This window comes from Prunus mume, linkage group LG5, assembly GCF_029339155.1.
Source record: "Prunus mume cultivar Tortuosa linkage group LG5, ASM2933915v1, whole genome shotgun sequence".
Classification (NCBI taxonomy): domain Eukaryota; kingdom Viridiplantae; phylum Streptophyta; class Magnoliopsida; order Rosales; family Rosaceae; genus Prunus; species Prunus mume.
In genome coordinates, this window is record NC_142702.1 from 21695415 (window position 1) to 21711428 (window position 16014).

The 16014-nt window shown below is 48.0% G+C and overlaps 1 pseudogene across 1 annotated transcript in view; it reads left to right on the forward strand.

Moving 5' to 3' along the window:
• The first annotated feature begins 1412 nt into the window (after positions 1-1412).
• LOC148917336 (putative UDP-rhamnose:rhamnosyltransferase 1) overlaps positions 1413-16014 on the forward strand; it is a 71497-nt pseudogene continuing 56895 nt past the window's right edge. Inside the window, exons 1-2 of the transcript XR_016127515.1 lie at positions 1413-2673; positions 13234-13471. The product of XR_016127515.1 is annotated as a putative UDP-rhamnose:rhamnosyltransferase 1 (transcript). The remainder of the gene's footprint in view (positions 2674-13233; positions 13472-16014) is intronic.

The following is a 16014-nucleotide window of genomic DNA, read 5'->3' on the forward strand; positions in this document are numbered from 1 at the left end:
GGAATGTGCATGCTTGGGTACTCTACTTGAATGCTTAGCCAGAAAATGTGGATCATGTTTTGACGTTTGGTTAGCAAGAAACGCGTATGTGCTTTTTTATTTATTTTTATATAAGTGATATTGGGGAAGGGAAAATTGAACTTAGAACCTTGGATGCATGAATAAATATTCTTAACCACTTAAGCTACTAGTTCATTGCTTACATTTTCTTTTATGGTTAAAAGAAGTGGTCTATTTCAAGTGTTGGGTTTATTGTTTAAAGAGCTTTAAAAAAGAAGCGTCTCTATATGTGTTTTATTTGGCTATATTAGGTGAAGAATAGGGTCATGATTAGCGAGGAACCAACTATTGTCCGATTGTGTCTGTTATATGATTTCCTCGACTTAACGATATTCATAAATTTATAGTAGAACTAATTTTATCATATTCAATGACCTGAATAATTTGGTATCAACAAACACATCGACATTTACATTATTAGAGCAGCTCCAGTGTTGCTATCAAACTGGGCAAAAGGCCCCCTTAGCAAACCCAATGCGGCTCTAGCGCAGCACCTGCAGCCCGGGCAAGCCTTACAAGCCATGTGGCTTCTCCTGGAGCCTCCGATAAAAAAATCTTGCACAATCCAACGGTTGTCCAATTTTTGGCTAAAATTCTGCAAATTTTTTCTATACATACCTACAAATATTATTCACTTTCCACACCAATTTAATTTTAAAATTTTATCTGAAAATGTTATCTTGATTTCAAAATTTTAACACTTTGGAATTAAAAATCTTATCCGAAAAGCTTATCAAAATCAATGGTTTAAGTATAAAAAATTAAAAAAATAAATTTAAGTGAATAGTAATTGTCTTAGACTTGCCCTAGACTTAGCCCTCATGGGTGGAACTACAAATGGCAAGGCTAACACTATTCACATGAATAGTGGCAGCCCTTGCTTGCCCTTGCCCTAGACTTAGCCCTTATGAGTGGAGATGCTCTTAATCATCTTGACATAGTGTTCAATGACCTAACTAGTACTGTACATTTGCGTGTCTGTTATATGATTTCCTCTACCCAATGAATAATATAATTGTACGACGAATTAGGATAGGGTAGGTCAGCCTACTTCCTCATATGACTGTCAAAAGATTTTTATTTATTTTTCCAAGATGTAGTGTTCAAAGAAAAATATTAGGCTTATCACATTTTTATACCACATTGTATACCACCTCTCTAATAGAGGTAGACCTCATTATATAGGTGGACTCCACCTCTATTAGAGATGTGGTATAAAAATGTGATAAGTCTAGCATTAACCGTGTTCAAAAACTCTACTTCGCAGTATTTATATAGTCGCAACTCATCCACATAATGCATGAACAAAAGTCATTCTTATTGCAAATTCCATACCAGGAGAAAATATTACCATGGCCAAAGATCATCTTCATGTTGTGATGCTTCCATGGTCTGCCTTTGGCCATATGATCCCTTTCTTTCAACTTTCCATAGCCTTAGCAAAAGCCAAAGTTCATGTCTCCTACATCTCCACCCCAAAAAACATCCAAAGGCTCCCCAAATTCTCACATGATTTAGACCCCTTTATAAAACTAGTCCCCATCCCATTTCCTGCTTTGGACTCTGAGTTCCTCCCAAGGTGCCGAGGCAATCTGTGGACATACCCTTTGAAAAAATAGACAACTTGAAGATTGCATATGATCTCCTGCAAGAACCCATCAAGCAGATCATTGGGGACCAACTGCCTGATTGGATAATAGTTGATTTTGCTACTCATTGGGTGGTGGAGATTGGCAAAGAACATGGTGTTCCACTTGTGTTATTCTCTGTTTTCTCTGCTACTACTTGTACCTCGAGTGGTTTGGCAGAATATATCTCAAGAATAGAAATTATGCTCCGCACAGTAGAAAGCCCGACGTTGAAGCTGGAATGGGTTACTTTTCCCTCACTGGTGGCATTCAGAGAGAATGAGGCTGCTCATGTGCACAGGCTTCTATGGAGTAAATGGTTCTGGGATAAGTGATGCTGCAAGGCTTGCCAAGATTCAATCTGCAAGTCAAGCTTTAGCCGTTCGTACTTGCAATGAGTTTGAAGGAGAATACTTGGAGATTTACAAGAAAATCACTGGAAAGCTTGTGATTCCAACAGGTTTGCTTCCTCCAGAGCAGCATGCAAGAAGGGCAAAAGGGGAAATTAGTTTTGATGGGTCACCAAACAATGTGATCTTTGACTGGCTTGATAAACAAAAACCCAAGTCAGTTGTGTTTGTTGGGTTTGGATCTGAGTGTAAGCTGAGCAAAGAACAAGCCTTTGAGATTGCTCATGGGCTTGAGCTATCAGAGCTTCCATTTCTCTGGGCACTCAGAAAACCCAATTGGGCTGATAGTGATGCTGATGCTCTGCCTCCTGGTTTTGTTGAGCGCACATCAGAGAAAGGGCTTGTTTGCTTGGGATGGGTGCCTTAGATGGAAATTTTGGGGCACGCATCCGTTGGGGGGTCTCTGTTTCACTCTGGATGGGGCTCTATAATTGAAACTCTGCAATTTGGGCATGTTCTTATTGTTTTGCCATTCATTATTGATCAGCCTTTGAACGCAAGGCTTCTGGTGGAGAAGGATCTGGCTGTTGAAGTAAAACGCAAGGAAGATGGGTCGTTTTGCAAAGATGATATATGTTGATGCTCTTTTTCGGAGAGGGTCAACTTAGAGATATGGGTTTGTCTTTGGCAAAAGAAGGGCCTGGGCCTTCAGTAAAGGGCTACCCTGCAGAAGACAAAAATAGGAGAAGCAATCGTTAAGCTTCGAACACCGTGTGGTGCCGGCCAAGGCTCTCCGATGCCCGAGTCACCGGGGTAGTGACTATCGCAGCAATGAATAGTGAGAGAGAAGTTACCCTTTCTTGGTTACTGCTCCTATTTATAGGGAAGTAAAAGTAGAGGTTTGCACAAAGTTCCGACGTGGGACTTTGTGCAAGTTGCGTGATGATGACACGTGTCTCCTGCGTTTAGGTTTGGCAGTTCGAGCTTCAGCAGTGGTTGTTCCTTCGAAGAGCATCTCCCTTTGGCAGGGAAGAAGGCATGTCTGCCTTGGTGTTAGTCACGCTTGGTTAATTATGGTGTAAACAGTAGTCCCCCAAGTTGTCAAGGTTTGAGAACTTTTGAAGAGGTTGTGTAATTAAACCAAGCGTGTCGGCATGGCGGGTGCTGAAGGTAGTCCCCTAGTCCCCCAAGTTTGAAAACTAGAAGACACCCTTTTGTTTTTTTGTTTTTTGGCTTCGGTCATGGGGGTGCCGAAGGTGGCCTTCCGAAGGGAAGGTATGACGTCACGGGCACCTTCGAATGGAAGGTGTGACGTCATCATGCCTTCCGAAGCGGAAGGTGTGACGCCATCGCAGTCGCGAGCCGGAAGGGAGCCTTCCGAAGGGAAGTTGTGACGCCATCATGCCTTCCGGGGAAGGTGTCACGCCATCGCGTGTCGCGAGGTCTCCTTCCAAGCTTCGGAATGGAGCCTTCCGGCGAAGGGAAGTTGTGACGCGTCATCATGCCTTCCGGGGAAGGTGTGACCTCATCGCGTGTCGCGAGGTATCCTTCAAGCTTCGGAAGGAGCCTTCCGAAGGTAAGTTGTGACGCCATCATGTGTCGCGAGGGGTCCTTCCAAGCTTCGAAGGAGCCTCCGGGGAAGGTGTGATGCCATCGCATGTCGCGAGGGGTTCTTCCAAGCCGGAAGGAGCCTTCCGAAGGAAGTTGTGACGCCATCATGCCTTCCGGGAAGTTGTGATGTCATCTCGTGTCGCGAGGTCTCCTTCTCGGCGGAAGGAGCCTTTCGAAGGGAAGTTGTGACGCCATCGCGAGGATCCTTCCAAGCTTGGAAGGAGCCTTCCGGCCGAAGGTGTGACGCGTCATCGCGTGTCGCGAGGGTCCTTCCAAGCTTCGGAAGGAGCCTTTGAAGGGAAGTTGTGACGCCATCATGCCTTCCGGCGGAAGTTGTGACGCGTCATCGCTGTCGCGATGAGTCCTTCCAAGCTTCGGAAGGGAGCCTTCCGAAGGGAAGGTGTGATGTCATCATGCCTTCCGAAGGGAAGGTGTGACGTCATGAGTGCCATGTGGCAGTGGTATAGAAACGTTTGTTTGTGGAAATCGAGGCATCCCAACGGTATGATGAGTTATTGCTTGGAGCAAGAATCGAGGGGTCCTTCGTATGCCTTTAAAAGATTGCGGAGGGCTGAAGGAGTGAGCACTTGGAATTTTCGAAAGATTTTAGTAGACGAGCAAGGGCGATTTCCGATAAGATTCAGGTACGGAGGAGCGATTTCCGGTGAGGCGTGAAAAGATACTTTCGTGAGCCAGGCGATTTCCAGCAACCGTGGACGGTGGTGATAACAAGGTATGCCTTGTATTCCTTCTCCCTTTCTGGATTGAAATGCCACTTTTGCTTGAGTTTTGCATGAATTTGGTATGAACATAGATGAACTTCCATGAACATATGAAGAACATGCCTAGGCTTTTGTTTTCAATCCTCGCATGCGCCTTAGTTTCCCTTTTTGTGTTTGTAGATGTTTGATAATTCTGAAAGAGAAAGTCAAAGCTCTCCAAGTCCCCATGCCTTTAGTGGGGAAGAGTTTGAGAGTGGTAGCCATAATGAAGACTTGGGTACTGATGGGGAAAGTACTGGGTCTGAACGTGTGGTGGAAAGGCTGATAGTGGAGGGAAATAGGGTTGGGGGAGAAGAGCAGTCAAGGAGTTCTGGGGGGGAAGCTTATAGGGAAATGCAATGGAACTATGTGACCCTAGAAGCTTGTGCAAACCGGGTGTTAGGGATAACCTAGGCACTAGAGGCTAGTGCAAGTGGGCGAGTGGGGCCATCGGGGTGTGGTACGGTGGTAGTAGCATACGCCGATGTGGGCATTCCAATAGGGGTTCCACTACCGAAGAAAAATATGATGAGTCTGTATGATCTAGAGTCACTGAAGGCAGATTATGCTATACCTGATTATGTGGGGCTGAGGTTGCCCATACCTAATGAAGCGGCGAGATACCCTCCCGAGGGTTGCATTATGGTGTTCTCAGCCATTTACAAACATGGATTGAGGTTACCATTGCATCCTTGGGTGCAAATGATGCTTTCCAGATTGGGCTATGCCCCTGGGCAGTATAATCCCAACTTCCGGTGTATACTGCACGGGTGTACATAGCATGGTGGTTGGCGGCGAGGAGCCCTCCTTTGAGCAGCTTCATGCATCATGCTCGGTGTCCGAGCAACAGGCAACTTTGGCTGGGTGCAGTCAACTATCGAAAGGCGAAGGAGAGAGGATACTTTATAGGGCAACCACCATCGTCGCAGAAGACGTGGCGAAATCGGTGGTTCTTTGCCTTTGGTGATTGGGAGTGCTGGCCTGGGACGACTGTCAGCAAACATGTGCCTACCCATTTTCAATCTATAGGTCTTTGGTTATAACTCTTGTCTTTGTGTTGAATGTGTTGGTATGAATATGTATTGTCATCCGAAGCTTGTGAAAACTAACGCCTTTGTCCATGTGCAGGTTCTGTGAAGTGTAGGCCAAAGTGTCCAGGAGGAAGAGGAAGAGATAGAGTGGTGAGGAGGACAGGTGCCCAGGAAGCGCGTGAGCTGAAGAATATTGTGATACCAGCTCTTCTTCTACAGTCGGGGTTGCTTCAAGGAAGTAAGTATTGGCCCACTCCCTCCCTTTTGTATGTTTGTCTTTGTATATCTGCTCACCTTTGCTTCGGTTTTGTTTTTATAGTGGCTGAGGTGCCGAAGAAGGTGGTGACCGTGGTTGAGAATTCACCGAAGGTAGTGGTGGATCCGGAGGAGAGGCAACGAAAGTTGCAAGAGAGAAGAGAGAAAGATAGGGCCAATAGGGCCAAGAAGGTGCAAAGGTGCCTAGATAACCGAGGGGACAGCAGGCTGCTGGAAAGCGGCCTCGGCAGGAGGATGATGAGCCGTCATGGCGGAGTTGGAGAAGAAGCGGAAGGGGCTTGATTCTTCGATCCATGACGTCATGGGTGGAATAAAGTCTGCCGCCATTCGACCTAGATCCCCACCCAGCCGCCGCCGAGATGGAGGAGCTATTCCCTGCAGTACCGAGGATATAGACTTTGCCTCGGTTGTCGACGGAGGCGAAGGAGGTAACCCCGCCATGCATCGCCAGAAGTGCCTCTTGTCAACGCCTTCCCGACCGTAAAGATTGATGCGGGGAGCTCGCTCGGACCAAGGCCACGGACTTCCGATCGGGTCCAAGACAGTGCTCTCTATCGCCAATGTAAGTAGTCCTGTGCCTTTGACTTTCTAATAGTGCAATTATGATCCGGCTTATGAACATATCTTTCTTGCAGGCTTTTGGGATATGTGACCAGCTGGCGGAGAGAGAGGTGGACTTGGCGAGACGCCATTCGAGACAGCCAAGGCGCTACCACGAGGCTCAGCCGCCATCCGGAGAGGAATGTCTTGCACTGAAGGTGGGGAGGCGAGCGGGAGCTAAAGGAGACAACCCGCGGCTAGAGGCGGTGGAGGAGGCTAGGCTTGAGTCCGAGAGGAGGAGGACCGAGGAGCTGGCGTGGCTCGTGCCGAGGCAGTAGAGGGAGTATCGTGGCTCGCACAGTTCAAGAGCCTAGCCGACGCGATGGTCGAGGAGCAGTATGGGTGGGAGAAACCGGTTGCGAGGTTTGTTAATCCAGAGTTGGATATAAACTTCGACACTAGTGGTATTCTCCTCCCATTCTCCCTCGGAGTCACTGCTTGCGCCACCCGTCACGAGGCCACGAGTCCTTCTGGAGGCCGAGACGCGAGGAGGTGCCGATGCTAGCGGAGGGGAGTCGACCATGGATCGACACAGCTGCCGAGGAGGAGGCGGACGAGCATGCTGATGCCGAGGGCTTGTTTATATTTTTTGTTATGATGTACCCAGTTGTTTCGGATGTAGTCTTTTGACATGTATGGATATTGCCCTGCCCTAAGGCAAGGTTACTTTGATTTTTATGATAGCCTGGTACCCTTTTGCTTTATGCATTCTGCCAACTTCTGAAGTGTGAATAAGTAGAAATGGGGCCCAATTGGGTGCTTTTATTAGATGGGTGCCGAAGGGCAGAAAGTACAATGGTGGGTGTGAGTCAAGGCTCAAGACCGAAGTATAAGAAAACATAGTGTCCTAGGGTCTAGGTATGTTTACTTGTAGTAGTACTTGAGATGGTCATGCGTTCCAAGGGTGAGGCAACGTTTTGCCCTTGGGATCCCGAAGTCTGATAAGTCTCGGGGCGGCAAACCTTGGTGATCTCATATGGACCTTCCCACATAGGGTCAAGGGTTCCCTCATTAGGATTCTTAGTGGCCAAGGAAACCTTGCGCATGACCCATCCCGGGCCAGAAAGCTCGGGTTTAACTCGAGTTGTAGTACTTGGCAATACGCTGTTTGTACGCGACGTTGCGCATGTTGGACTAGTCACGAAGCTCGTCAATGAAGTCGAGGTTGAGGGCCAATGCTGCGTTATTGGCTCCGCCTCGTAAGTGGAGGTTCGGTATGTGGCCGACCAATCTCCACTAGTGCCACGACTTCGGTACCAAAGGAAAAGGAGAACGGTGTTTCTCCCGTTGAGGTACGAAAGGTGGTGCGGTAAGCCCAAAGAACCTCCGGAGTAGCTCTGGCCAGCAACCCTTGGCTTTGTCAAGCTTGGTCTTCAGGGTCTTCTTGATAATTTTGTTCACGGCCGACCGCCATTAGACTGAGGATGGGCTGGAGAAGCGAAGCAAAGTTTAATCTTGAGGTTGGAACAAAACTGCCTAAATTTTGCATGGTCAAATTGCCGGCTGTTGTCCGTGACGATGACGTTGGGGATGCCGAAGCGGCACACGATATTTTGCCAAACAAACGCCTCAATGCGAGCAGCAGTGATGGTGGCTAGGCCTCAGCTTCAGCCCACTTAGTGAAGTAGTCGACGACCACGACTGTGTACTTGACTCGCCTTTGCCCTCGGGCATAGGTCCAATGAGGTCAAGTCCCCATCGGGCTAATGGCCAAGGACTGACCATGGCTGTTAAAGGTTCACCGAGTTGAGGGATATTGGCAAACCATCGACACTTGTCGCACTTCGGGTGAAGGCTTAGGCATCGTGTGAAGTGAGGGCCGAAGTATCCTTGCCTAATGGCCTTATGGCGCGCTAGTGAGCGGCGCTCGAATGACTACCACAGATGCCTTCGTGATTTCCGGAGGACATAGTGGCCTTCCTCCGGGTCGTGCACCGAAGGTAGGGTAGTCAATCCGCGCCAGGCAGGCGCAATTAATGATCGATATCGGCGGAGCGATAACGAACACGCCGCTCTTCAGCAGGTCGGGTAGCGCCCGTTCGCAAAAATTGGAGGATGGGGTCCATCCATGTTGGGCCGTGATCGATGGCGCAGATGAGTGGTGCCCGTGTGCTTGGTCGATCCAAGATTTCCATGTGGATATTGCGCCAAGACCCCGCCTATGGTCGAGGCTAGTCTAGCTAGGGCATCGCATGGCTATTCTCCGGCGTGGTACCGCTTATGACATAAGCGTTGAAGGTTGTAAGCAAATGGCGAGTATGTTGGAGGTAGGCTGTCATGGACACGTCCTTGGCTGAAGTCCGTTGACTTGGTGGACAACGAGCCGTGAGTCGCTGAAAATCTGAATTTGCCTAGCGCCCATCTCCTTGGCTAACCGAAGGCCAACTAAGAGTGCTTTGTATTCGGCCACATTGTTGGAGGCGTGGAATTTGAAGCGGCGGGCGACTCAAGGACAGCCTCGCCCAGAGATGAAAACAAGGCCGGCTCCGCATCCTCAGGCGCTGGAAGAGCCATCCACATACAAAGTCCATAAGGGCTGTGTCAAGTCTAGGGTGCCGATTCTGTTGGCGACGTGGACTTGGCCTGGGTAGGAGTGGGCTCCATCGTAATCGAGACCGCCACGGCATGGGGTTGGTGAATTCAGATATAAAGTCGCCACGGCCTGGCCCTTCGTGGTGGGCGGGGTTTGTAGTGGATATCAAATTCGCCAAGCTCAATGGCCCACTTGACTAGCCTCCCGAAGTCTCGGCTCCGCAACACTTACCAAGTGGTTGATTGGTTAAGACATGAATGGTATGTGCTGAAGCACGCCCGAGGCGCCGAGCCGAAACCACCGAGCGAATGCGGCCGATGTCCGCATCGAACCTCGGCGTCTGTAACGCTTTGTCTGACGTAATGCAATCGGGTGCTTAGAATCGCTTCTTTGTCCGATGAGCACAGAATCGACCGTAGCTGAGGCGGAGAGATAAATCATGAGGGTGTCTCGGTGCTCGGTGTTGATAATAAGGGGCCGGCTCATACGCCTTCAGCCCGTTGAGAGATTTGTCGATTCAATGATCCAGGTAATACCCGCTTACTACCCTTAAGTGCCTTGAAGAAGGGGGCGAGCGATCGCTGGCCTTGGAGATGAATCGTCGTGGCTGCGACACGCCCAAGAAGGCTCGGATGTCCTTGATCGTCCCGGTATTGCTATGTCTAATATGGCCTTGATATTCTCTGGATTGGCCTCAATACCCCTCTGGCTGATCATGAAGCCAAGGAATTTACCAAGCCACCCCAAATGCACACTTGGTGGGGTTGAGCCTCATCTTACATTGCTTTAGAATGTGAACATGGCTGAGAGGTTGGGGATGTGCTGGTCAGTAGTGTGACTCTTGACGAGCATGTCATCAACATAAACCTCCATGGTGTTGCCAATTAGGGAGCAAAGATCTGTTCACCGACGATATGTGGCCCCGGCATTCTTGAGGCCGAAGGGCATGACTTTGTAGCAGTAAAGGCCATGATCCGTGATGAAGGAGGTGTGGGTTTGGTCCTCAGGATGCATGAAAATCTGGTTGTACCCGATTGAGGTTGGTGTAGTCTACACACATGCGCCAGCCCCTTGTGCCCTTTCGAACCATCACCACATTGGCCAGCCAGGTGGGATAGTCCACCTCCTTGATAAATTCAATGCTAGTTAGCTTGTCCACCTCTGCCTTCATGACCTCATATCGCTCTGGGTCATAAGCACGACGTCACGAACGGGTCGAGCAGCGATGGATTAATGCTTAGCCGGTGAGATATGATCTCGTGTGATATGCCGCATGTCATTGGACGCACTGTGCGAAGACCTTAGAATTAAGGCGAAGGAAGGCGATAAGATCAGAATGAAGCTCCTGTGAGAGAGAGGTGTCGATCCCGACCTTCCGGTCCGGATGTTTTCATCAAGAGTAACTTGTTCAAGGTCTTCCACAGTTCACCGTGGGTGACAGATCCTCCCTAGGGTCTTCTCGGGACGCTCGGTGCGGCCTTGAATCGGTCTTTGGAGCAGGTTACTACGAGGGCCTCGCCGATGTTGGCGGTTGGTGGACTTTATCGCCGGAGCGTAGCGGGCGCTAAGTTGGTCTCCACGCACTGTGCACGTGCCATGAGGCGTAGGGAAACTTGAGCAGAAGATATGGGTGGAGATGAAGACCTTCATTTGGGCCATGGCGGTGGCGGCCGAGGATGACATTGTAGGCTATGGGGCAGTCGATAATGAGGAAGGGAGTGGTGATTGTCCTCACTGGGGTGCCGATCCAATAGAGATTTTGAGATGAATGCTTCCAATGGGCTGGACCACCTCACCGAGAAGCTCACTAGGGTGTGATGCTTGGTCGAGCGGGTGAATAACACCGCGCAAACATCACACTGACCGAACTGCTAGTGTCCACCAAGATACGCCCCCATCAAAGTTAGAAATGTCGGCGCGGATAATGATTGGGTCATCGTGGGGGAGAATAACACCGCGCTCTTCCTCCTCACTGAAGGTAATTGGAGCCCAGCCTGATTTATGGGTCTTCGCAAGCGCCCCCGCCAAGACTAAAGACCAGTGCGCATAGGTGGAGCGGACATAATGTTTGATGGAGTTGTTGGAGGTTCCAGCCAGGGTGGGACCACCACGATAGTTGAGATCATGTTGATCTGCCGTTGATGAGGGTTAGGTGGGGGTGGGAGATTGTGTACATATTTATCCAACTTCCCATCGCGAATAAGTCCTTCAATGATGTTGTGCAAGGCAACATAAGATTCGGTGTCGTGTCCACCGAACTGATGAAAGCGACGAGAAGACACCGTGTTGGGCATGGGCTTGCCTGCCTCGGTCTGGGGCTTGGGTATGATAGGTGCCTCGTGCACCGTGACATTCGTAGGTGGTGTTCGGGTGGTGAAGACCTCGAACCTAGGCTTGGGTGAGAAGGGGAGTGGAGCCCGATCACCTACCCCGTGGGTTGCCTCACCGGACTGGTGATGGTTGTTATGTCCGCTCCATTTGTTATTGCTGAAGGTATCTTGCTGGTAGTTATCTTTCTCGCTTGGGGTGTTGGGTACCGGGTACTTGGGGGAGTAGAATGTTGAGGAGGGGTGAGTTGGGTCTTGGCGGGGTGGGGATCAGTGAAAGGATGATGTGCCCTGGGTGGCCGCCACGCTTGGAGTTGAAATACTCACTTGGTATGAATCATCGCTCGCTTCATTAATTCAAAGATACGTGTTCCAAGGGTTGTTGTGTACTAGGTACCAAAGTTAGACTCTGGAGGCCATTCTTGAAAGCACCAAAGGCGGCACGATCATTGGTCTCTAGGCGGGAGTACTCGTGGTGAACTGCTGCATACTCCGGCGGGCTCATCCTCACCGCCTAAGCATGTACAGTCGTCCGCAGAGTAGAGCGATCGGCGGATCATGAAATGGTCCGGGAAGGCATGCTTCGCATCACAAACGATTGATGGTGCGGGGCTTAGCCTATAGAACCAATTCAGGCCGCACCGCCGAGGGTGGATGGAAGAGGAGGCACATGCCTTCGTCCGTTAAGCCTTTGCATCCCAAGGCGCATCGGAAAGAATGTATGTGGGTGAGGGATCCTCCGTGCGGTGTAGAAGGCGGCGCGGAAGAGCTGGATTTCCTTCTCGTGGTACTAAGGATGCGTTCGTAAAGGGCCCAGTCGTGGCTTCGCCTGTGGGTTGGTGGTTGCGCTCGCTCATTCTCAAGCACCGGACCTTCTCAAAGAGAAGTCTCATTGCCGGGTCGGCATGAGGGAGAGTCTCGGGTCGGAGGTCCGGTGTGGTGTGGCCAGAGCTAGATAGGTCAGGTCCACCGAACTCCTCGGTGTGATAAGACTCGTGCTCTTCCGAGTAATCATGCCAACAGCCATCCGAGTCCCCATACCCTCTCCCACTGTGCACATGGGTTGGTTTTGGGGGGCCTAGGTGTGTCACCTTGGGTCTTGGAGATTAACGGGATAAGAAGGGGTCCCCTCTGACGGTCCAGATACGGTCCCTCGCAATCCCTATAGACCTTTGTTGGTTCATGAGGCCTGTTCCTCGGCAGGGAGATACGGAGAAGCCGTGATTTGGTCGCTCCGGATGGAGGGTCCTTACCCTTCGGGCCTAGGCCGGATTGGGAACAATGGTGGGAATGCCTCGCTGGTTTGGCTGTGTAATGCGCTCAGTTCTCGGGTAAGGCTGCTGGGAGCCTGGGCTTGGTTCCTTTCGATTACGCCACTTCGATGCGTAGTCGTGCTCACTCAACATTCTTGGAGTGAAGATGGTCACACCTCTCGGACATCTTGACGACATCGCGCGAAGAGCTCCACCTCGGCTGAGATTGACCTCCGCCGACGGTCCCCTCTAGGAGGTACCTCCCGGGGGTATTGCGCTGGGCATCGCGGCTATCCTCGTGAGGCATGGCTGTGGTGTGGAGTGAAGAAGAGGCGACAACGGTGCCAAACGTTGATGCTCTTTTTCGAGAGGGTCAACTTAGAGATAGGGGTTTGTCTTTGGCAAGAGAAGGGCCTGGGCCTTGAAAGGGCTAGCCTGCAGAAGACAAAATAGGAGAAGCGATGCGTTAAGCCGGACACCGTGTGATGTCCGGCGAAGGCTCTCCGATGCCCGAGTCGCTAGGGTAGTGACTATCGCAGCAAAAAGATAATAGTGAGAGAGAAGTTACCCTTTCTTGGTTACTGTTCCTATTTATAGGGAAGTAAAAGTAGAGGTTTGCACAAAGTTCCGATGTGGGACTTTGTGCAAGTTGTTGTGATGATGACACGTGTCTCCGCGCTTAGGTTTGGCGATTGGATCTTCGGCAGTGGTTGTCCTTCGAAGAGCATCTCCCTTTGGCGGGGAAGAAGGCATGTCGCGCTTGGTGTTAGTCACGCTGGTTAATTATGGTGTAAACAATATAGGCAAAGCACTGAGACATGCAATGGTGGCAGAGGAAGGAGAGAAACTAAGAAGCAATGCAAGGAAAGCTGCCAAAGTTTTTGCAAATCACAAGCTGCACCAAGACCACTACCTTGGCCAATTTGTCCATTACCTTAAAAATAATGTCCCAAGAAGGTCATTTTAGAAGCTCATTATTATTTTTATCTAATAAATCTAGAATGTTACCCAAATTAGTTTCAGATCATAAGCATTGTGGAGGTGGATATCTTCGTACTTTGAGATTCTGGAACTTTGGGTTATTGCCACTCACTCATTCAATGCTTTTCCAACGCCACCAATATTACGTACACTGTTCAGCTTCAGCACATGCATGGTTTGGTTTTTTGTCTTGTTCTTTCTTTTCCCATTTTCAAGGGACCAGTTACATTATTTTGGGACCATTTCAATTTTCAAGACAGATGCGTAATGCATTTGGTGAAAAAAAAAAAGAAAAAAGAAGAAGAAGAGAAGAAGATAAAATTAAGATCTTGAAAGTCATTACAGGCAATCCTTGGGAATGTGCATGCTTGGGTACTCTAGTTGAATGCTTAGCCAGAAAATGTGGATCATGTGTTTGGACGTTTGGTTAGCAAGAAACACGTATTTGCTTTTTATTTTTATTTTTATATAAGTGATATTGGAGAGGAGGGAATTGAACTTAGAACCTCAGATGCATGGATAAATATTCTTAACTATTTAAGCTACAAGCTCATTGCTTACTTTTTCTTTTTATAGTTACAAGATGTAGTATATTTTAAGTGTTTGGTTAATTGTTTAAAGAGCTTTAAAAAAGAAGCGTCTCTATTTGTTTTATTTGGCTATATTAGGTGAAGAAGAGGGTCATGATTAGCGAGGAGCCAACTATTGTCCGATTGTGTCTGTTATATGATTTCCTATACTTAACGATATTCATAAATTTATAGTAGAACTAATTTTATCATATTCAATAACCTGAATAATTTGGTATCAACAAACACATCGACATACCATATTTATTGATTACATTATTAATCATCTTGACATAGCGTTCAATGACCTAAATAGTACTGTATATTTGCATGTCTGTTATATGATTTCCTCTACCCAATGAATAATTGTACGATGAATTAGGATAGGGTAGGTCAGCCTACTTCCTTATATGATTGTCAAAAGTTTATTTATTTATTTATGTAAGATGTATTTAAAGGAAAATATTAGACTTATCACATTTTTATACCACATTGTATACCACCTCTCTAATAGAGGTGGGCCTCATTATATTGGTGGACTCCACCTCTATTAGATAGGTGGTATAAAAATGTGATAAGCCTAGCATTACCCGTGTTAAAAAATGTAACATCCCACATCGACCAACGGATAGGAGGTGATGTGCCTTATATGTACATGCCCGCCTCCATCTAGTACGAGGCCTTTTGGGAGCTCACTGGCTTCGAAGTCATGAACTCCGAAGTTAAGCGAGTTGGGGCTAGAGCAATCTCAGGATGGGTGACCTACTAAGAAGTTGCTCCTAAGTTCCTAAAAACAAAACCGTGAAGGCAGAAATGGGGGCCCAAAGCGGATAATATCGTGCTACGGCGGAGCCGATCCTAGGATGTGACAATTTGGTATCAGAGCCACTCTACCTTGTGGTGCGAGTGTGCCGACAAGGACGTCGGGCCTCTAAGGGGGTGGATTGTAACATCCCACATCGACCAACGGAGAGGGGGTGATGTGCCTTATATGTACATGCCCGCCTCCATTTAGTACAAGGCCTTTGGGAGCTCACTAGCTTGAGTCATGGGAACTCTGAAGTTAAGCAAGTTGGGGCTAGAGCAATCTCAAGATGGGTGACCCACTGAGAAGTTGCTCATGAGCTCCCAGAAACAAAACCGTGAAGGCAGAGAGGGGGCCCAAAGTGGACAATATCGTGCTACGGAGGAGCCGATCCTAGGATGTGACAAAAAACCCTACTTCACAGTATTTATATAGTCGCAACACATCCACATAATGCATGAATAAAAGTCATTCTTATTGCAAATTCCATACCAGCATAAAATATTACCATGGCAAAAGATCATCTTCATTGTGATGCTTCCATGGTCTGCCTTCACTACTACAAAAAAGGAAAAACACGACGGGAATTCACCGTCGTGTATTCTGTTTTCAAATGGTCGTGGAATCCACCGACATCTTTTCCATAACAAAACCACGACGGTGAATAACCGTCGTTGTTAAAACAAAAAACGTCATCAAAAAATCAAAACCGACGTCTTTGTGCTGCAAAAAGACATAAAAAAACAGTCGAGGATGAGAATAGACGACCAACTCCAACAAAAAAACGTCGTTAAAAAGGAAACATATGACATATATTAACAGAACATGGCCGCAAGATAAACATACAACGACGAGAACTAAAACTTAACGCCGTTAAATAAATATTTAACGACAAATATAAATATGACGTCTTTACAATCATAATAGACGACGTTATTGACACCTACTACGTCACAACATTTCCAACAACCGTCGTAAAATAAATTTTCCACTTCGATTTTTCTATGAATTATGACGTGGAAATAGATGTCAAGGGTCATTACTTACGACGCATGTATTTAAAGAGACGACGTTGAAATGAATAAATAACGTCGGTTACAAATAAATGAGAGCCGTATTATAGAATTTATACGTCATATTTTGAAAATAAATGACGTGGAAAAAATGATGGGGTCATTAATTACGACACAGTAATTTATAAGGATGACGTTGTAGTCTATATACAACGT